Consider the following 23,683-nt stretch of genomic DNA (forward strand, 5'->3'; position numbering starts at 1 on the left):
TGTTAAAATAGTGCTTTTGAGAGATGTTCAGTTTGTGATCTACAAGCATTCATAACCACCCAAAATATAATGTTCTGGATATTAATCTCATTTCAATTACTCTTCCCATGATTAATTTAGTTTCAAAAACTTGGAATATACTATTTCTTCAGGGACGAAATTTCACTTTCCACTTTGTAAATGTATCCACAGTAAACATAACCTACTATTACTGGAACTACCTTGTAGAATATTCCCAAAGCTTCAAAATGACATCTAGTTGAGGGCTGTAAGTCCATTTTTCACTTCTGGAGCATCATTGGAAAAAGAGAAAAAATATGGTTTGGAGCCAAAGTTACATTTTTCCTCCATATTAGGCCTATGCTAAACCTGACAATTAGAAAACAATGTATATTCTTATTTGGCTGGTTTTAACGAAGAGATTTAAAATTCAAAATTCAAAATGTTTTTATTGCCGTGAACAAATAGATGTATTGACAGAGTCATCAGGTAAATATATACATTATACATACATTTCACGTAGGTACTCAAAACAGAGAAATACTATCACAGCCAACAGTCCCGCGTACTTAGTATCTTCACAGTTATATACAGTCATATTTCTAATTGGCAATAACAATATTATAATAGAGGTCAAATGTTAACATGAAATATCAGCTGCCAACAAAACAGAGAAATACTATCACAGCCAACAGTCCCGCGTACTTAGTATCTTCTCAGTTATATACAGTCATATTTCCTATTGGCAATAACAATACCATAATAGAGGTCAAATATTAACATGAAATATCAGCTGCCAACATCTCCTCAATCGAATAAAAAGCCCTATTTTTGAATAGTTTGGAAATTGCGTACCTGAACGATCTAGAGTTTTTATCACGGATACTTTCAGGCAGTTTATTAAATAATTTTATACCGATATATACATACATATTTTGTGTTTTGGAATGTCGTACCCGGCCTGCAGGAATCCATTCTACCAAGATTAAAAATGGTTCGCAGAGCTCTTTTCTGACACAAAAATACGTCACTGGCACCACTTGAATTGCCCCACAATAGGGTGCTATACTGTAAATGAGAGTGGAAAAGAGAAAATATGCCATCAACGTTAAACCAGCACTAGTACACAATTTCAACCTCTTCAATAAAAATATTACTCTGGATAGGCGACTGCAAAGAGCTTCAGTGTGGGTACTCCGAGTGAGTTTGGAATCAAGGTTAATCCCTAGTAGTTTTACTGATCTTTTTTCACAATTTCTACCCAAACCAAACAATATAGATTCTGTTTCGCTCTCGTTCACCATAAGCTTATTTGCAGAGAACCAAATATTGGCTCTGTTGGTCATTAATGTTGTGATAATTTTATTTATTTCAGAAGACTTATTTGAACACAGAAGCGTCGTGTCGTCTGCATAGAGAACAGTTTTATAAGGGATGTATGAGGGTGGATCATTCATATATACTATAAACAGGAAAGGACCCAGTACAGAGCCCTGAGGGACTCCTCCTGAGACCTTCTTACAATCAGATTTCTGTTCACCCATTTTCACATTACATCGGAAAGTGTCCAACAATGAACATAGAATAAGATTATGTTAACACAAATAAAATTATTTTCAACTGGAATTTAAAAATGAAGCTTAACTTTGGAGCTCAATTCTTCAAAATAAGTGTTTGAATACCTAATACCCCTCTGCTTCTATGTGCCATTGTTAAAATAGTGCTTTTGAGAGATGTTCAGTTTGTGATCTACAAGCATTCATAACCACCCAAAATATAATGTTCTGGATATTAATCTCATTTCAATTACTCTTCCCATGATTAATTTAGTTTCAAAAACTTGGAATATACTATTTCTTCAGGGACGAAATTTCACTTTCCACTTTGTAAATGTATCCACAGTAAACATAACCTACTATTACTGGAACTACCTTGTAGAATATTCCCAAAGCTTCAAAATGACATCTAGTTGAGGGCTGTAAGTCCATTTTTCACTTCTGGAGCATCATTGGAAAAAGAGAAAAAATATGGTTTGGAGCCAAAGTTACATTTTTCCTCCATATTAGGCCTATGCTAAACCTGACAATTAGAAAACAATGTATATTCTTATTTGGCTGGTTTTAACGAAGAGATTTAAAATTCAAAATTCAAAATGTTTTTATTGCCGTGAACAAATAGATGTATTGACAGAGTCATCAGGTAAATATATACATTATACATACATTTCACGTAGGTACTCAAAACAGAGAAATACTATCACAGCCAACAGTCCCGCGTACTTAGTATCTTCACAGTTATATACAGTCATATTTCTAATTGGCAATAACAATATTATAATAGAGGTCAAATGTTAACATGAAATATCAGCTGCCAACAAAACAGAGAAATACTATCACAGCCAACAGTCCCGCGTACTTAGTATCTTCTCAGTTATATACAGTCATATTTCCTATTGGCAATAACAATACCATAATAGAGGTCAAATATTAACATGAAATATCAGCTGCCAACATCTCCTCAATCGAATAAAAAGCCCTATTTTTGAATAGTTTGGAAATTGCGTACCTGAACGATCTAGAGTTTTTATCACGGATACTTTCAGGCAGTTTATTAAATAATTTTATACCGATATATACATACATATTTTGTGTTTTGGAATGTCGTACCCGGCCTGCAGGAATCCATTCTACCAAGATTAAAAATGGTTCGCAGAGCTCTTTTCTGACACAAAAATACGTCACTGGCACCACTTGAATTGCCCCACAATAGGGTGCTATACTGTAAATGAGAGTGGAAAAGAGAAAAATATGCCATCAACGTTAAACCAGCACTAGTACACAATTTCAACCTCTTCAATAAAAATATTACTCTGGATAGGCGACTGCAAAGAGCTTCAGTGTGGGTACTCCGAGTGAGTTTGGAATCAAGGTTAATCCCTAGTAGTTTTACTGATCTTTTTTCACAATTTCTACCCAAACCAAACAATATAGATTCTGTTTCGCTCTCGTTCACCATAAGCTTATTTGCAGAGAACCAAATATTGGCTCTGTTGGTCATTAATGTTGTGATAATTTTATTTATTTCAGAAGACTTATTTGAACACAGAAGCGTCGTGTCGTCTGCATAGAGAACAGTTTTATAAGGGATGTATGAGGGTGGATCATTCATATATACTATAAACAGGAAAGGACCCAGTACAGAGCCCTGAGGGACTCCTCCTGAGACCTTCTTACAATCAGATTTCTGTTCACCCATTTTCACATACTGGAATCTATCAGAGAGATATGACATGAAAAGTGACAACTCATTACCATTCAATCAATAGTAGTGCAGTTTTTCTATGAGTTGCTTGTGTGGGACAATATCAAAGGCTTTGCTAAGGTCCAAAAGCAGAGCACTAACCTCTCCACCATTTTCAAAGCCAAGGCAAAGATACAAATGGAGACAAAACAGGATAATCTTTCAGGTTTTTCTACACCCTACTCAACAGAACGATCTCATTAAATTATTGTCTGTTTGTAAACAGACAGATGTCACTTACACATCCATGCTTGGTGAATAAATGTACACAACTTCTATATTTGACATAACTATGCTTTTTGAAGACTTTTATAATTGTTAATATTTTAATTTTTGATTCTTATACAGAAAGTTTTTGAATATTTCAATGTTCAGTTATAATTTATTATTCAATTGATTATTCCCATGAATGGTATCTAAGGAGTGCAAAGTTTATTTAGAATTAGAAGGCTGCAAGACTTGCACTATTGGAGGCTTTATTGAAGGGAAAAGGGGGTGAGTGAATGAATAGTATTAAAAGAAAAATATCATGCTTGAATAGTTTTTTTCATATTACATCGGAAAGTGTCCAACAATGAACATAGAATAAGATTATGTTAACACAAATAAAATTATTTTCAACTGGAATTTAAAAATGAAGCTTAACTTTGGAGCTCAATTCTTCAAAATAAGTGTTTGAATACCTAATACCCCTCTGCTTCTATGTGCCATTGTTAAAATAGTGCTTTTGAGAGATGTTCAGTTTGTGATCTACAAGCATTCATAACCACCCAAAATATAATGTTCTGGATATTAATCTCATTTCAATTACTCTTCCCATGATTAATTTAGTTTCAAAAACTTGGAATATACTATTTCTTCAGGGACGAAATTTCACTTTCCACTTTGTAAATGTATCCACAGTAAACATAACCTACTATTACTGGAACTACCTTGTAGAATATTCCCAAAGCTTCAAAATGACATCTAGTTGAGGGCTGTAAGTCCATTTTTCACTTCTGGAGCATCATTGGAAAAAGAGAAAAAATATGGCCTATGCTAAACCTGACAATTAGAAAACAATGTATATTCTTATTTGGCTGGTTTTAACGAAGAGATTTAAAATTCAAAATTCAAAATGTTTTTATTGCCGTGAACAAATAGATGTATTGACAGAGTCATCAGGTAATATATACATTATACATACATTTCACGTAGGTACTCAAAACAGAGAAATACTATCACAGCCAACAGTCCCGCGTACTTAGTATCTTCACAGTTATATACAGTCATATTTCTAATTGGCAATAACAATATTATAATAGAGGTCAAATGTTAACATGAAATATCAGCTGCCAACAAAACAGAGAAATACTATCACAGCCAACAGTCCCGCGTACTTAGTATCTTCTCAGTTATATACAGTCATATTTCCTATTGGCAATAACAATACCATAATAGAGGTCAAATATTAACATGAAATATCAGCTGCCAACATCTCCTCAATCGAATAAAAAGCCCTATTTTTGAATAGTTTGGAAATTGCGTACCTGAACGATCTAGAGTTTTTATCACGGATACTTTCAGGCAGTTTATTAAATAATTTTATACCGATATATACATACATATTTTGTGTTTTGGAAAGTCGTACCCGGCCTGCAGGAATCCATTCTACCAAGATTAAAAATGGTTCGCAGAGCTCTTTTCTGACACAAAAATACGTCACTGGCACCACTTGAATTGCCCCACAATAGGGTGCTATACTGTAAATGAGAGTGGAAAAGAGAAAAATATGCCATCAACGTTAAACCAGCACTAGTACACAATTTCAACCTCTTCAATAAAAATATTACTCTGGATAGGCGACTGCAAAGAGCTTCAGTGTGGGTACTCCGAGTGAGTTTGGAATCAAGGTTAATCCCTAGTAGTTTTACTGATCTTTTTTCACAATTTCTACCCAAACCAAACAATATAGATTCTGTTTCGCTCTCGTTCACCATAAGCTTATTTGCAGAGAACCAAATATTGGCTCTGTTGGTCATTAATGTTGTGATAATTTTATTTATTTCAGAAGACTTATTTGAACACAGAAGCGTCGTGTCGTCTGCATAGAGAACAGTTTTATAAGGGATGTATGAGGGTGGATCATTCATATATACTATAAACAGGAAAGGACCCAGTACAGAGCCCTGAGGGACTCCTCCTGAGACCTTCTTACAATCAGATTTCTGTTCACCCATTTTCACATACTGGAATCTATCAGAGAGATATGACATGAAAAGTGACAACTCATTACCATTCAATCAATAGTAGTGCAGTTTTTCTATGAGTTGCTTGTGTGGGACAATATCAAAGGCTTTGCTAAGGTCCAAAAGCAGAGCACTAACCTCTCCACCATTTTCAAAGCCATCAATAATAAAAGACACAACGCTTTCAACTGCTTTAGTAGTGTTCAAATTACGTCTGAAAGCAAACTGCACCAACTGAAACAATCTATTCTGCTCAAAATATTTCTCAATTTGAATTTTTATTGCGCTTTCCATTATCTTGGATATGACAGGTACCAGAGAAATTGGCCTATAATTATTAATGTTGTTCTTATCTCCTTTTTTATATACTGGTACTGTCACAGTGACTATCAAGCAATCCGGATACACCCCTACTCCAAGAGCCCAATTTATAAGGAATGTTAAAGGTTCTATGATTGCATCTATAATTTTCCTCAAAACAAAATTGGATAATCCAAAAACATCCTCTGCCCTGGAATTATTAAGTCTTGAAACAGATTGAGACCATTTTCAAGTGTTTATCATGAAGTAGTCGTGAAAAAGTCGATTTCATAGTTCAGTTTTAATAATAGTTAATTGGCTCAATTTAGAATGACATCTTAAAAAAATCATAACTCCAGAACAAAAGATGATAAAAGCTTGAAACAAACAGGAATATATCATAATTCCTATTTCAAAGAAGTTTTGTTTGGCACTTTATATCCAAAAATTGTCATTTAGTAGTTATTCAGAAAAAATTCTCATGAAAAAATTAATGTTTTTGAAAAAGTGCATTTTTGTTGGTTGAAATCATGTTTTAGGTGGAAATCTGTGATAACAAACTTGGAAGAATAGTTCATTGTGATTCGATTCGCGTTTACTAGAGGATCCTATCATGGATGGTAACCATTCTATGACCGTTTTAATTAATGCTGGATCCGCCATTTTGAATCGGCCATTACGTGGCCCAGTCGCGACCCCCAAAATGCACATCAAGTTGTTTGGATATCCTGAGTTACCCTAGAACGATAATATTTGGGTTTCCATCTTCACAAAGTGCCCACGAAATCCATTAAGTAACCGGACTGTACTGTAATGCCAGAATGCCAAAGTTCACTTCTTCATTCAGAAACTAGAGTAAAATCGATAATTCGGATTATCAGTTATCCTGATCATTAGTTATAACACTAGTGTCATGCATCAATTATGATTATATACTCTAATTTACGTTTTGATGTGTCCTTTCAATAACGATTATTTAGATTGAGATTGTAAAAACAATAAATAGCAAAGTTGAAACACATAATATGAATTTTCCTACAGATCCCTTGAAAAATGACCATTTCTGCACTGATTGCAGGCCGCAAAGAATCACTTTCCCACTCTAGTGCGCAAAGTACTTCTTTGCGTACTCCATATTTGCAGCATGACAATGCAAAATAGTTAGTAGGTGGAGCATGTGAAAACGTGCTTCCTGGGGGGTTACCTTTTATGATAGAGTCCCACGTTGTGAAGCCATTTGTGTAAAGATGTGGATTGCCAACCATTCATATGTGGTGTGGTATTTTTGATATTTATAAAAGCGGTTGCTAAAATCCCTATTTTGCAAATAAATTCGCAAAAAGTTAAGGCCGTCTGGCTCACAAATATGCTGGGTTCAGACCGCAGCTCTAGCTCAGTGGTAGATGCATGAATTTTCCAAATATAATTAATCACCACAAGGTTCAATGATTGGTGATTAATAATTATTACCGCTGCTTTCATGAAGCTCTGGAATAATACCAATAAGGAAATCAAAAAGATAGTAGGTGACTGATTACCAGTAACCATGTATCCAATCGAGAATGATGAAGACCAACTATGGTTTTTTCTAGTTGATTTTTAAAACGCTTGTCATGAATACAGGTATTCACCAATTTATCCTTTTGAAATTCCTTGGAACTTACAATGCCAGTTCTTGAAGTTCTCTGGATCCTTATATGATATAACTGTAACCTTATTAATATAATTATCAATAAGATTTTTCTGGCGGACTAGTATGACTATCATCAAAGGATGATAAGTAATGAATGCTCTTAATACGATCAATATTAATTGATTCACTAATTTTATGTGCTGCGGAATATTTTTTCTTGGTACCAAGACAGCTCAAACTGTATATCACGAGATGAATTGGGATATAATAAAAACTTCTATGATTTTGTATGCTGATATAAAACATGAAATATATATCCCCATAAAATAATATATATAAAATTTCCTTATATCTATAATTTTCTTTAAATAAATTCTATTCCATAATTTGAATAATTATCACAAGGCTTAATAGCATTCACCATTGTGAGCTTTAAAAATTATAAATTTGTATTTAATACTGATACATGGACTTCCAGTCAATTCAGAATTCTACAACCTAAAACCTGTTGGTCTGTAGATTAAACATGACATATTTTGATCAATGAGTAAATAATAATTAATAAAATTAACAATTCAATGATCTCAGGATTTTATGAGTTTGTGCCGTGCATGGAAGTTAGCTTCCTACATAGATCGAATAAATTCATAAAATGTTCTTATGAACTATATGATAGCACTCAACACGTGCAAATTTTTTAAAATGGAATTAATTTATATAGTGCTTTGATCAATTCCCCAATTCACTATTAAAAGTCGGCTAATGAGCTCATTAGAACTAACACTCCCGGTAATGATGTTCTTGAAGGTCTTGTAGAGTGAATTAATTATTTCCAATGATTAATTATGCAGGTCCTTTTCATCTCTGCTGGGGCTAACTGGGCTGCTGGGGCTGCTAGGGCGTGGTCCAGATTTCTTATAAATTTCACTCAGTATTGAAATATATTTATGGGAACAGATTTCATTTAAGAACTCTTTAGCAACACTGAGTTCACAGATAATCAAACATTAATTACAAATATTCCATATTTAGAAAGGGATTGGCTTGATGATTTCAAAATTTAATAGAAAGTAAGGACCCTAATTTTCATGTGCGTCCCCACAGGTCGGGATCACAAGCCAAAAAGAAATGATTTTCAGAAAAATTTCATCTCTTCCTTGAACGATTTGTAAGATTCCTTCTGATTGGCTTTCTAATTTTAGTAAGACTCAATGCAATTGGTTACTTCAGATTCAGGGTTTCTCCAACTTTGTTATACAAAGATGAATAAGAAGTTTTCATATAAATAAATGGAGTGATTGTCTTAGATTATTCCAATGAATAAATCTCAATATACAAAGCAGTGTACATTTAATATTCTATTTATGAGCTTTGTGTACTCTTGGTTTTCATATATTTTTTAGATTGCAATAAATACTCATGCAACAATAATAGTTGTCCTTATCTATTTACATAAACCTTCCCTAGTGTATATAATATATATTTTATGATTAAAACTTATAATTCAATTCATACCAGTTGATCGAGCAATCAGCTGATTCATTAGGTATCGATTCAAAGAACTGTCGATTGATCCTAGATTGATTGATTCGTTTATAACAAAAACAAAGAATTCTAACCTCAAAATGTACATGCAAACTTTTATTTTTTATGATCTGCCAATAATAAATAAGCCGCTTTATAATTTTTGAATTTTGCCAATGGATTCTCATTATTGTTGGATTACAATTTTGCATGATTTTCTTATCGCTTTAGATAATATGATTACTCCTTATCATCAATAACATTCGATCTTACTTGAGTAGTATCGAAAAGACTTGTTTTCTAAATGAAAGGCTGAAAAGACATAACTTCACTAATTATGGGTTGCATCTAAATCGATCTGGCAAAGTAATCTTTTGTAGTAGATTGGCAGAGCTGATCGAAAGCCGTTTGCAATCCTCTGGTTTAAAAACAGTCAAAAAAACAAATAACGATTTTTTAGTAAATTGGCTGAAAACAGGGAAAGGGAAATAGCTACAAATGCTAGAGATAGAGTAGCACAAGATGGTAAGGCTTTTAGTATTTATCATCAAAATATTCAGTATCTTCGCAATAAAATTGACAGATTAGAAGTATTTCTTAAACAGGAGGATCCTGACATTGTTATTTTCACAGAGCATGGCTTAAAAATAAAGGAAATAAATCAAGTTAGGATTCCAGGCTATTCACTGAGATCAGAATTTTGTAGAATAGCTCATAGAAGTGGTGGTGTATGTATATTCACTAGCAATGCTAAACATACCCAAACTTATGAACTGGATTTTGTTAAGAGATTTTCTGTTGAGATGGATTTAGAGGTGACGGGACTAAGGTTAAAAATTGATGATCGATTTGAGGTAGCAGTGTTAGGTATCTATAGGTCACCAAATGGAGACTGGCAAAAATTTTGTGAGCTGCTCCATACACTTTTGGAAATTACAACCGCTCGTTTCACAAATGTTATAGTAGTAGGAGATTTCAATACCGATTTTGCCAGGCAGGATAAAATGACAGAGGATATTAGAGATATTATTAATATGAATAATTTAGAAATTAAGGTCCACGAATATACAAGAGTAACTCGAACTTCACAGACAATTATTGATAATATTCTCACAAATATAGAAGGTTGTAATGTCAGGTTAGGTAGCTCAGATCTATCAGATCATAACTATCAAATTTTAGATGTTAAGTTGCAGGGCCAGAATCCAAGCAGAGAAAAAAACTTTTGTGGAAGAAATTCAGCAATATGAGCTAGGAAATATAAATTGTTTGAAGCAGGAACTGCTTCAAGAAAATTGGAGTAGTGTTTATAACAGTTGTAACCTGAATTACAAATATGAGCAATTCATTGATACTCTAAGATTTCACATTAGTGTATGCTGTCCAAAAAAAGGTCAAAGTAAAAAGTAAATTAAACAAAGTAGATGAATGGATAACTGAGGATATTCTTACTCAAAGAAATATTGTTAGGGAAGCTTATGAGGAATTTAAATTAGTGAGGGATGTTCCGAGTGAAGTCAAATACAAATGTCTAAAGAAAAAGTATGCAAAAGAAGTGAGGAAAGCTAAGTGTAAGAAAACAGCTGAAATATTAACAACTAGTACCAATTTCAACTCTGCTGTTTGGGAGGTAATTAATAGAAATAGGAGAGCAGCTCAAAAAGATACAGTTACTAATGTCCCTAGGATAATCGATGAACATGGAAATTATATGGATGATAGTATAGACATTTGTAACTTTTTCAATAAGTAATATCAACAGGTTGCATATAATCTCCAAAAGTCACTGAACACTAATACTTATAATACAACTACATTAAATGCTGAGCCAATTGAAAAGGTATTTAAATTTCATCCATTATCAAGAGATGAGTTGTCAAGAATAATAAAAAATTTGAATAACAAAAAAACAGTAGGATTGGATGGGGTCTCAAGCAAAATTTTAAAAGAATGTGAAAATGAATTACTGGACTCTTTATTGCATCTCCTTAATACTTCACTAGAGCAGGGTATTTTCCCTGATGATCTGAAACAAGGGAAAATTTTGCCAATTTTCAAGAGCGGTGATTCTGAAAGAGTTGAAAATTATAGACCCATTAGTATTCTAAATGTAATAAGTAAAATTTTTGAAAGAGTAGTTTTAAATAGGCTATTGATGCACCTGGAAGAAATTAATTTCATATGTGATGAACAGCATGGGTTCCAGAAAGGGAAATCTACTAAGACTGCAATAGTATCCCTTGTTGAAAGACTAATAGATATAATAGATTCAGGTGAGAAGGCAGCCGCAATATTTCTTGATTTATCCAAAGCTTTTGATTGTGTGAACCATAGAATATTATTGGAAATACTAAAAACTGTAGGTGTGAATGGTATAGAACTAGAATGGTTTGAATCATATCTCATAGGTAGAAACCAGTGTGTTGAGCTTACCAAGGTGGATGGGAATGAAATAGTAAAAATTAAATCTCAAAAACTGGAGGTCCAGGCTGGAGTACCTCAAGGCTCAATTCTGGGTCCCTTACTGTTTCTGTTGTATGTGAACCAATTACCAAAAGAGTTAAAAGATCACAGAGCTCTGTTGTTTGCTGATGACACATCGCTTATCTTTAACAATTATTTATTAGATAGTCTAGAAATAAATGCTTTTACTGGAGTACAGTCAATTGTCCAATTCTTGAAGCAAAGGCAATTAACAATAAATAGTAAGAAATGTCAATTCCTACAATTCAAAAGTAAATATAATTCAGTAGAGGATAGAGAAATAAATGTGTTTGTAGAGGAAAATGAATTAGACCAAGAAGAGAAAGTAGCATTCTTGGGAATTTTATTGGACAGGAAATTAACATGGCATACTTACATTGAGAGGATATGTAATAAGATATCATCTGGGGTATTTGTCCTGCGGCAGCTTGCTAGGCTGAATGATAAAAAACTACTGTTAACTGCTTACCATGGACTTATACTATCTCATATTAGGTATGCTATTTTAGTATGGGGTAATTCATCTCAACAAAATATGGACAGGGTGTTTAAGATTCAAAAGAAGGCACTCAGATGTATAGAGAAAGTGAATAGGTTAGACTCTTGTAGGCCTTTATTTAAAAAGCTTGGTCTATTAACTGTGCCATCTTTGTATGTATATGAAGTTGTAATGCATGTGAAAACGAGTGGTGTGATCCAGAATTCAGATGTTCATGAGTATAATACGCGAAACAGAGCAGATTATCATATAATGGGTCACAATAGTAGGTTATTTGAACAAAAACCAGATTATATTGGTAGGAAATTTTAAAACAAGCTACCTCAAATCTTGAAAAGTAATGATGATTTGAAGATTTTCAAAAAACAAATTAAAAAATATTTAGTTGATAGAGCTTTTTATAGTGTACAAGAATTCCTTTCAAACCTAAACTAGGTTGAACTACTTAGTGTTAGAATTATTATGTAATAACATGACTTGTCTTATACTCCATGACTGGAGTCTTTAGGACGTAATCTTAAAAAAAAGTACTTTGACTAGGCTATCTTTCCTTTCTATTTTACAATTCTATTAAAGCTCAATAGTTCATTTCGAAAATATTTTGTGATGCTAAAATACCACGTGACAAGCACCAGTACAGAAAAATCAAAATTAAGTTGGTAACAGTGTCTGTGGTTAGATATAGATAAGAATCATCAATAATGGCTGTGTGGCTACATATTTATGATAAAATCCCAATCTATAAATCCAAAACAATAATAATGTTTATCTTAATCATAATTGAATAATAACTTCTCATCATTTAATAATGAATAATGTTTCTTTTCTATTGATAGTAATAATTATTTCAACTCCAAACAATGAGTTGCTTGTTTATCATGCCATAGTTCAATCAGTTTTACAATATGGATTAGTGATATGGGGTGCTGCATATGATGAACACATGGAAAATCTATTTATCATTCAAAAAAATATAATAAAAACTTTCTCAAATAAACCAAGGTTATACCCAACGAATCTAATTTCTCTGGATTTTGATGTTTTTACCGTGAGACAACTATATGTCAAAGTCTGAATGAAATACTTGATAAGAAATAAAAATATCTTCCCAAAGTTGATCAAGAACACTTATCATTTCAGACCGGGTGTGACAGAGGAATTTCAAGTTTATCCTACTAAACTTTCATTGATCAGAAGACAGCTAATTTACTGAAGCAGTAAACTGATCAATACAATACCTTTTGACTTGGATTTCAAAATTAGTAAAAAGAGTGTCAGTATGAGTGGAATATTCCTCTACCTTAAATATAGCAATTTAATTCAGATTATTTAATTTTCATTTTAAAGTCTTTTCTCCGCACAATATTTGTTTGATTTTTTATGATTCTACTGTTATAAAATTTTGTAATATTATTAGTTGAATTTAACTTTAACTTTCTGCATTATTTCGAAATATTATGTTTTTCTTCAACTGTTCTGCAACTCTCACCAGGGGGCAAAGATTTTCTTTTTTCTGGTGATGCCTAGATTTTATATTTCATTTCAATTTTATTCAAGTATGATATGTATGAGTAATTATACATATTTATTTATATTTTCAATGATATGTCATATTATAAAGATTTTGTAATATGTTTTGAATATTCTAATTGGCAATAAATGAAATTGAGAAAAAATGAGAAATGTAGCAAACCCACATTATGAAATTCGAATTTTGATGTTAAATAATTATTGTTCAAAATCCATGTAAATAAAATTAATAAAATAACATTAGATTATACTACAATGGAATATTTTCTTTCATCTATGTTATTTTATGGATATTTTTCAGTTTACTTATAGTATTTTTCGGTAATTTGTGTTAACCATGTGCCATAAGTCTGAAACGGTGTAAACACATACGTTTGCCTCGGGTGAGCATACATTGTATGGGCTTGCATTCGCACGTCTGGACACTGTTCGCTGAGGCATTTGGGCGAACCGGAACCCTGTCGGTATTTTGGCGTGCTCAAAGGCGCCTCAGGCGAGCATTGAATGTACGTGTGGACGCGTTTTTGCCATACGGGTGAGGCAAAACGTAAAAATTGAAGGCGTTATAACCTAATTCCAATGAATCAGGTTAATGAATGACAAATCAAATTGTGATCCAATAACTAATTGTAAATTGTGGGATTTCTGTAATTTTGTAAGATATGTGGATTGTCAAATATTCAAATAGAAACATGCGTGGAGTATATAATTTGTATCATGATTAACAAATTCAGAACTGCATAATTTAACTGAAAATAGCTTCTCTTCAGGGTTCCTACAAAAAAGTGTAGCTCACATATTATTCTACTGTGGCTATCAAATCATCTTGTGTTTGTTTTATGTTATCAATCAGAGTTGTTAATTAAAATTGTAATCTTCAATATGATATTATACGTTTTAGATAGCTAGGCTATCTATAGAGAGATTTATTCAAACTTTGAACTAGTATTCCTCAAAGGTAAATCTTGAAGCTAATCTTTTGGAGAATCTTGTTTTGTCATGTGTATGAAAATATTTAGTTTAAAATGGGCAGCAATTTAGTATTACTGATTGATTCAATTTATGGCTAATTTCGTTGAGGAAGACTGTCAATTTTGTGGGACAGTGTTAAGTGCTTTGATTAGGTCATCCAAAATTCTGGAATTATTGTAGAAGTTTTCTTTTCTTGAGATTCAGAATAGATATTGGAAACCAACAAATGAATCGCCTAATTCCAAGAGTCTCGAAGTTAGACCCAATCGTTCTTGTAAAGTTATTGCTTCCCTCATGATGGTATCATTTGTTTGGATAACTAGTTGAATTAGATTCAGTATATTAACAAGATAATGTTTTGACATCCTAATAAAGTTTGAATTGTCAATCTCATATCTTATATCATGTAGCAATTTATTCCCTTACTTCAACCTACAATCGTTCAACCCACCAACATCGTTTGTTAAGTTTTATTTTCGATTTTATTATATAAGTCATAAAAATAAAATGATACAGCTGCATTTTGTGATAATTATCTTCAATGATGGAACGATACCATTGTTGTCATGTTGTGGAAAATTCACATCTACCATGTCTTCGTGTTGTCTGCAAATCAGATAGCTTTTTGAATGCCGAGGCATACGTGGAACGCGTCCACAAGGACGTACAGTGAATGCCGAGGCATGTGTACATACGATTGTTCGCGCGAATCTGTACGGACATGTGTACAAGGCTTAAATATCTTAAATCCTGTTTTTAGCTGGATGGAACGATATTAGGTACAATTCTTTCCATAAGGTCGCGCGCTTGTCGGTTCAGCCCAATGAGCTAATATATATATAGTGAGGTCCACGTTATAATGGCAGTGTAGGAAGATAGGAGAAAAGGGTTGCCAGATCTCAGCCTTGCCACCCAAACAGCTGATACTGGTATATCCGATGAATTTAACTGTTCATTATTGTTGAAAATAGATAAAAATATTTTATTTTTCAAGAAAATATTTTTTTAAAGATGTGATAATAAATTTTTATGATTGAGATTAAATATTTAGTCAATTATTTGAATTTCTACATTGTTGATAAACGATGTGGCAACATCGCAAAGTGTGAAAGAGATAGCGCTATCTGCTTTGTCGATTGATAGACAAGGATAGCAACACCATTGCAAATCACACACTGCCATTATAACATGGACCTCATTATAGTAACTAAACTATAGAGTGGCTAAGTGGCTGCTATTCCTGTTACAAATTGAACATGGGCAGCCATGACAGAGAGAGGCAAGAAGCGGCGGGAAATTTGAATGGTCCTATTGATATAATGGGAAGTTGCATAAAAGACAAGGCACAAATCAGTTATATTTAATAAATACTATATTGAATTTTTATTGAGCATTTCAAATATATGTATTTAAGTTGTTATGCATCCATAAAATTAACTGTTTAAATTGCTTTACCTGAAGCCTTGGTGAAATAGTTATAGCCTAAGTAAGTTACAGTGTTAATACTGCTTAGACGTAAGTGCTCTACTAAGTTGAAATGCCATACCGTAACTGCAAAATTATGATTTTAGAGATTGGATTATTCTTATGTTATTTTGAGTAGGGAATTCGAAAAACTTGTTTATGAAGACGCTTCTTTGATACCAGCTTACAGTACTTATTTACATATCTCTAAGTTCAAAACAAGAAGGCAAAGTATGATAGTAAAAAAATAACGAACTAAGGCCGGTATTGGACGGTAATATTTCTGTCATATTTAGATCATATTAAATAAGTTGTATGAAATCATATTTTCATATTTTTTCATATCATAGAACTATTACCGTCTAATACCAGCCTAACATCACATATAACCGGCCCAACATGATTATATAATGTAAGCTGATGTCTATAGTTCATTCCAGTCAAGTTTGCAATACCATCATCATCATAAATATCATAATTATAATAATTAGTCATAGAAATTAATTTAACTCACAAAAACACATCTATTCCTGCAGTGGCAGACTGGCTCTTCTTGAAATCTTGGCTCTCTCTGTCATGGCTGCCCTTAGTTTGCCGTGTAACACATTGAGAGCGCTGTAAGCACACCAACAGCCACTCTATAATTTACTATATTCTAGCTCGTTGGTTCAGCCATTTTGCAGCCATCCCAATCAGCTATCAACATTGTTGTTGACTGTGTATTTTGAATGCAAATTTGTTCTATCTGTATTCTTTTCTGATTTTTCTGAAGCGTAAACGTTTCTTTCGGTGCAGCAAACTGTCACTTTGCACACTAGTTGCACAAATAACTATTGTTCACAATATAGCCTATGCGTTGCTCAATTTATGCGGATTCGAAAGTTTATAATTTATTACTGCCAATGCGTGAACATAATACTTTTATAACTGGAAACCAGTGAGTATAGAATGTAAAATTACAAACTCACTGCTAGAAACGATGAAGATTTATCTTTATTATTCACAAATTAATGTTATTATACGTACATTCACGTTAAACCCAGCATTTTTTCTCACTCTTGTGAGAGCACATCAGCAATCTATCAACAATCAATAATTCACCAGTGAGGAATTCGGTACATTTTGAGCTACGAGTACAGACGCAGCACTTACATTGATGAGAAATTCACTCAATTCATCACTCAGCCCATCAGTATAGTACACTAGAAAGCACATCAGAATATGTTGAGAGAAACATGAATAGCGAAATGCATTACCATGCCATGATCACTGCACATTTCGTTCCACTAGTCCCCTTCCAAAGCCAAAAAAGCAAGGATTAGAGTCAGATACATCAGTGACGGAGAAAAATGATAGTTTTGGCTTGAGAATGCTTCACATCACTCGCGAAAAGATCTGATAAGTCAGTGTAGATTGGCAGAGAAGATTTGAGATGACAAGAAGATGGAGAATTGTTGTACGCACGTTAACCTTGAAATGAATGGAGTTGGAGAACATGAAAATTGATATTCTCGATAGCCACACATGAAAATAATTGTCTGCGAAAGATGTTTTTCAATTTTTTTGATTACCAGTTCCACAGAGCAATTTATCAAATCACTCTTCCTTGTTAATTATGAAGCAAATAAATTGGTGGATATCGAATAACATTTTCAAGCATAACAGTGGAAATTGGATCAATCTCCGGTTTTATAAATCGATAAAATGAATTTTAATCATATATGTTGGTCGGAGTGGAGGAAATTCAGAAGCCACAGATATTATAATCCTTAGTCAATACTACCATAGTCAAATAATATAATGGTATCTTTTCTCTATGGTTTCACCAGACGAATGTTAGATTTCCTGGAGTTTCCTGATGTGTACAATTTGTATACTGCTATATAAATGTATATCAATTGGAACAAATATTAACTTCATCCTATGTACATGCTTCTCCAATAATCTATAGATTAACAATCGAGTATTACCGAAATGAAATGTGCATTACTCATGAAACATAATTATCTAATTCATTGATATTGCTTTCCATGATTAAACACTATATAATAACTCTGTTGTCGTTCAGACACTGTGTTACATGTAAATATTTGAGAAAAACACTTACTTTTCTTGTTTTTAAAGCTCCTGAAGTTCCCCTTCAGGAGTGAAATTCATCCCTCAATACTCCAAGGAAAGTAAGTGTTTTTTTAAATATTCACAAGTAACACAGTGTCTGAACTACAACAGAGTTATCCAATTCAATTATACTGATTGCAACATTAGTTGATCCACAGGTGAACTGCTTAATCAACTGATTGGTTGCACAATAATAATATTGTGTTGTCCGATTCATTCACATAATTATAATAAACTATGTAAATCAGATATAATTGACTGTGTAGTGTCATGTCCTTAATTTAATCATTGTGTGCCATCATGTATGGAGTTTCTAGAAGAGAAGAAGTAAGTTTCACCCCTTCAAAAGTCACTTTTGCGACCAGCTTTGAATCAGCATAAACAGAATGATCGAGGAACATCAAAAGAGTCCAAAACAATAAAAACCTGCCCAGATTTGACGGGATACAAGTCAGAATCCACGACGAAAGTGCAGTAAATCAAAGAAATAGAAAATAATAGGAAAAAGGGGAGGGTGCGTCGAAAGTTCAGGGATGTGTTAATCAACAAAAATCGGGACTCACCGGGATACTTCAATGACCGGGTATTTCCTAGTAGTGTCGGTACTTGTCAAAATTCTAAATTTGATTCCAAATTATATTCACCATTATATTTTAAAAGACGCCACATAATAGACTCTCTTTCGCTTAATAATTCGATCTGGATGAGAATAAATTATTGACTGATATGATATTCCTATTATTAATAAAAAAATTTTAATATGAAAAATGAACTTACCTTCATAGAAGACTTCAATAGGACAAGGCTAAGTTTTGGAACATCATTGAAATCTGTGAAAGAAACATCAATATAATTTGAAATATATAGTATTATATTATGCACTTCCTATTCGATCAGAGGTGATTTTTTATATACAAATCGGAAGAATCGTTTGAGATATTGCATTTGAATTGGAAAATAAAATATTTTCAGCTCACAACGCTAGTTCAAAGTTGAGACAGACCTCTTCAAAGGGGTTGTAGGATCCTCATCGATTTTGGTTCGGTCAACATGGGAATCATGATATATTTCATTGGTTTTTATTTTATTATCACCAGGACACTTTTTGTGACCATTTTTGAAAAGACAGGGTTGAATAATATAAACCTTCAATATCCTACTTCATCCCAGAGGAAGATATTGATAGGTATATCGATATGTATACGATATTGATATGTATAGAGTAAGGCCTTATTGGAATTCTCAGATGGATTCGAATTTTCACCATCAATGGAACAAATCAATTGAGACATATCTCAGGCTCAGTTGATCAAATCATGTTGCAACAGCAAGAGCGAAAGGTTCATTCGTTCCAAATCCAATCAATCATGAATATTCAAAAATTCTCCGAGGGGGATTACATGGAGTCTACTGCTCTTTTGACTTCAATTGGTGGAGTAGAAGGGGTCTGTGGGATTTGATTCTGATAAGTTCTCCACCAGAAGGATTAGTCATGAATAATAATCAATAGACCTATGTAGATGTGCTAGCCTACAAGTATAGTCATGGGATTTTGATCTTTAGACTTTGGTTTTCTCCAAAATTATTATGGAATTCCAACATTGAGGAATGAAAGATTATTGATAGTTAGTTATCATTGTCATATAAATCATCAAAGTCACAGTGATTATCTGATACTATAGCTCCTATTGTTACCGAAACCTGAACTGTGGTTTTGTTTCCAATCTTCAATCATTTCATTACTTTACAGATTATTAATAACTAGGAGGTAACCCGTGCTTTGCACATTTGCCCTGGTAAAAATTAAGTGTTGCAGAATTCAATCTCCTTATGTTCAGGGGAAATGAAAACATAGAGTGATAATAAATTATTTTTTCATATTACGTGGATAATCTTCATAAAAAAAGTTTCTGGAAGCCGCAACCTTTGATTCATTTATCGTTGCCTGAACTTTGAAAGACAAATTGGATAATTTTTTTCAAATTATTGAATAAAAATTGATTGATTTCATTGAAAATTAAAATAGGTTGATAACCATCTTTGGTGAACTCAGAATCTAAAGGCCGGTCTCCGAGTTATGAATCTATTAATTCTAGAAGAGTGCTGATGCATCATCACAGCATAGCATTGTTCTAGAAAAATACGCATCACAATACGCAAGCGCAGTTGATGTTTTTGTTCTCGTTCTATGTGTTTATTATAATAAATAATTGCTACCTTTCCAATGTTACCAGTATATTACTCGAAATTATAGACCAATTACCTTGCTAAGTTATATTTCTAAAATTTTCGAAAAATTGGTAAAGAAAAGATTAGTTGAATTTCTAGATGTTAATAAAATCCTTGATAAGAGGCAGTTCGGTTTCCAACAGGTTAGAAGTACAGAGGATGCATTGGAGTCCTTAACTGAGACAATATACAATGGTTTCAAAACAAATAAAAAACCTTGGTCATGTTCCTGGACCTGGCCAAGGTTTTTGACACAGTTCCACATGATAAAATGGTCCAGAAACTATCTAATATTGGTATTCCAGGAATAGAGTTAGATTTCTTTGAAAGTTATCTAAGGGGTGGAAGCCAAATCGTTACCTGTGGTGGTAGTAATAGTGAGATTAGAGATGTGACATGGGGACTGAATTGGGACAAATTTTAGTTTTGATCTATGTTAATAACCTTCCTAGTGTACTGGACTCAGTTGGGTCTAAGACAGTTTGTTTTGCTGATGACACAGCACTTATCTTCCAAGAAGGTTCCTGGGAAGATGTTATCAAGCAAACAAAAGAGGGTTAGATTAAGGTTTCTCAGTGGCTAAAATGTAATTATTTGAGACTAAATCTTAGTAAAACAAAATGTGTGACCTTCAGTCCAACAACAAGAGGAGATCTAGATTTGAACAGGCTTTGTTTGAATAATGCTTGTAACAGGTATCCATGTGATTCTTGCAATGAATTTATTGAGAGTGTAAACAATTACAAGTACCTTGGTATTCTTGTCGATAAGCATCTACGCTGGTCACCTCAGTTAGCTACCTTTGTAGAAAATTAAAGGGGGGGCAATTTGAAAATGTACATGCTTAGAAGTATTTTGAGTCTAAAATTACTAAAATCTGTTTTTCTTTTTGCTTTATTCCAATCCTTAGTTCAGTATGGTAATTCTATATGGGGAGGAACTTTCGATTCAACTTTAAAACCTTTATTTGTTCCACAAAAGTGAGTTATCAAAACAATAATGAAATATCCAAGAGATTTCCCAAGTGTCATATTGTTTCAAAATTCCAATCTGTTCACTATAAGACAATTGTTCATTTTAAAGACTATTAAGAAACATGTGCTCAAATTGAAAAATATGCAGAATTTTCAAAGAGTAGGCTAACTAGACAAGTCGCTCAAGACTTAATCATAATTGTAAGAGTTGACAGCACCCTATCCCGTAGAAGTATTCATATTTGAGAAATAAGCTCTATAATAAAGTTCCAAGAGGATGGTTGATAAAGAAGCCTAAAATAAAAGAACTACATACCTGGGTGAGAGAAAATTATTTTTATCCAATTGATGATTTGGATTGATATTGATTAATGTTGTATGAATTTGAAATTCAGCTTTATGTATATCTTTAATTATTGCTATTTCTTAGAATGCAATATTGAGTTGGTTGAATTTTAATTATTGTGAGCCCATATTATAATATTATATATATTTATATTAATGTACAAGTGAATAAGATATATTAAGACTCCACGTTGGCGTACAAGTTTTCTTTTGCCGACGTGTAGCACAAAGTTGTTATCATAATATTATTGATCATTGATCATTGACAGTGATTTAGGGTTGAATACGAGTATTGTCGAATCGAAAAAACGTATTCGTTCTGAAAAAGGATCTAGGATAATTTATTATTATTATTATTATTACTATCATTATTATTATTATTATAACTATCATTATTATTATTATATATTTATAATACAAACGGCACTTGAAGAAATACAATTATAGGCAAGACAATCCTTGAGTTATTTATTTATTATTTTAATCTCAGATTATGACACAGTTCGAAATAAGGTGAGTTTATCACGCCAAAATAAACTTTCAAACTATAAATTTCAAATTTTGATTGATTATTCTTGACAGCTATCAGGGTACTCATCTACTGCAAAACACGAACTGGAATGTGTTAGCTCAGTTAACCCTAGACAGACAACACAAAACAAGCAACGCTTAAAGAAAACATGGGGGTTACGCAGAACTCCAACTTTAAAATATCTATAAATTACATCTAGATCCATTTTTTATACTTTTTCTCATGATCAAACTCTCCAGTATCATCTTTTGATGTCTCTCACGTGATTTTTCAAATTTCATTCACGGGATGACTATAAATAATATCAAATAACCTAATGGGCACCAAATTTGATATTTTTTGCAGTAGCTCAAAAATATCCATAATCTTCTATTTGATTGTGATGATTTGTATCCAGTCTGTGGAAACCCATGATAATAACGTGTCAATGACTATAACTATCAATATCGAAGGGTCCCAATTAAAAAAAAGTAGGTCAATTAAGATAAAAAAGAAGTGCGTTCGTATTATATGCATTGATAATAATTGCTATAAAACATGCAGTAACTGAAGTTAAATGGATGAAATGATTGGGAATCATCAATATTATGATATAACTTGAATAGAAAATGAAAATAATACTATATAAATGGAGATAATAATGCAAACACAGGTTTAGAATGTGAAGAGCTTACTGAAGAATCTTAGTTGAATAAAGTAGTTGAGTAATGTGCTTTTATGATATTTTAAAACACTCTTCACTGATATTATATTCGAGTTTGAGCATACTTCCAACTATGAATTTATAATTTGAATCGTCTACAACATTAATATTCCAAAATAAGCAAAATTTCCGAGCAAAGCTCGAATGATTCAAATTTACACTAAAGACAACAGGGGTTACGCATAACCCCAAGGGATTATTTCACCCACTTCTGACCGACTCACAGCTTCTAAATCACGTGTGCAGTAGGTAGATGTACTATATATTTTTTATAGTTAGAGAATACAAGGAAACCCAGAGCTACAAGTTTACTTCAGCCAAGGTAACAACAGAGAATATAATAGTCTGCGGTTACGCGTAACGTGTTGTCTGTCTAGGTTTAAAGTCTACAAATTTAATTTTCAATCCCAATCAAGGCGGGAGGTCAATTTCGCCCTGTTTTAAGTTCTAGACTGAACGATTGTTGATGAATCTAACGTGCTTTATGAACTCCAGAGTCTAGATAAGTCCTAGACTATGTCAACGCTCTGTCTATGAAAGTCAATTCTCAGACTTCAGCTGCATTAAAGCTGCTTTAAGTCTAGAACTTAGGTGAAGCCCGAGCTCGGAAACTGGCTCTCGATGTTGAATTTCAAGTAAATCTGTTCATTAGTTCATAAGTGATCTTGCGTCAATCGAGTATTTCCTATCCCGTACATGGTAAGAGACAATTCCTTTCTGTATTAGTAGAAAATAAACTGCACATAAAACTTGCAATGAGCCAAAAGAATATAAGTGCTTCAGCTTTCACAAGATAAAGACAATAGTTTGATAAATTCATTTAGGAGTAGTAACAATTTTGACGATTG

General features: G+C 32.9%; 1 protein-coding gene across 7 annotated transcripts in view; it reads right to left on the reverse strand.

Annotated features, from left to right (window-relative positions):
- Positions 1-23,683, reverse strand: part of LOC111044806 (sex peptide receptor) — a 364,455-nt gene that overhangs the window by 67,215 nt on the left and 273,557 nt on the right. For 6 of the 7 annotated variants that reach the window (XM_039436572.1, XM_039436573.1, XM_039436568.1 and 3 more), the window contains one exon: positions 18,830-18,882. The exons of the other annotated variant lie outside the window; for it this stretch is intronic. The gene's annotated coding sequence lies outside the window, so the exon portion shown is untranslated. The remainder of the gene's footprint in view (positions 1-18,829; positions 18,883-23,683) is intronic. 7 annotated transcript variants of the gene reach the window in all.

The sequence above is a fragment of the Nilaparvata lugens genome, chromosome 10, assembly GCF_014356525.2.
Source record: "Nilaparvata lugens isolate BPH chromosome 10, ASM1435652v1, whole genome shotgun sequence".
Lineage (NCBI taxonomy): Eukaryota > Metazoa > Arthropoda > Insecta > Hemiptera > Delphacidae > Nilaparvata > Nilaparvata lugens.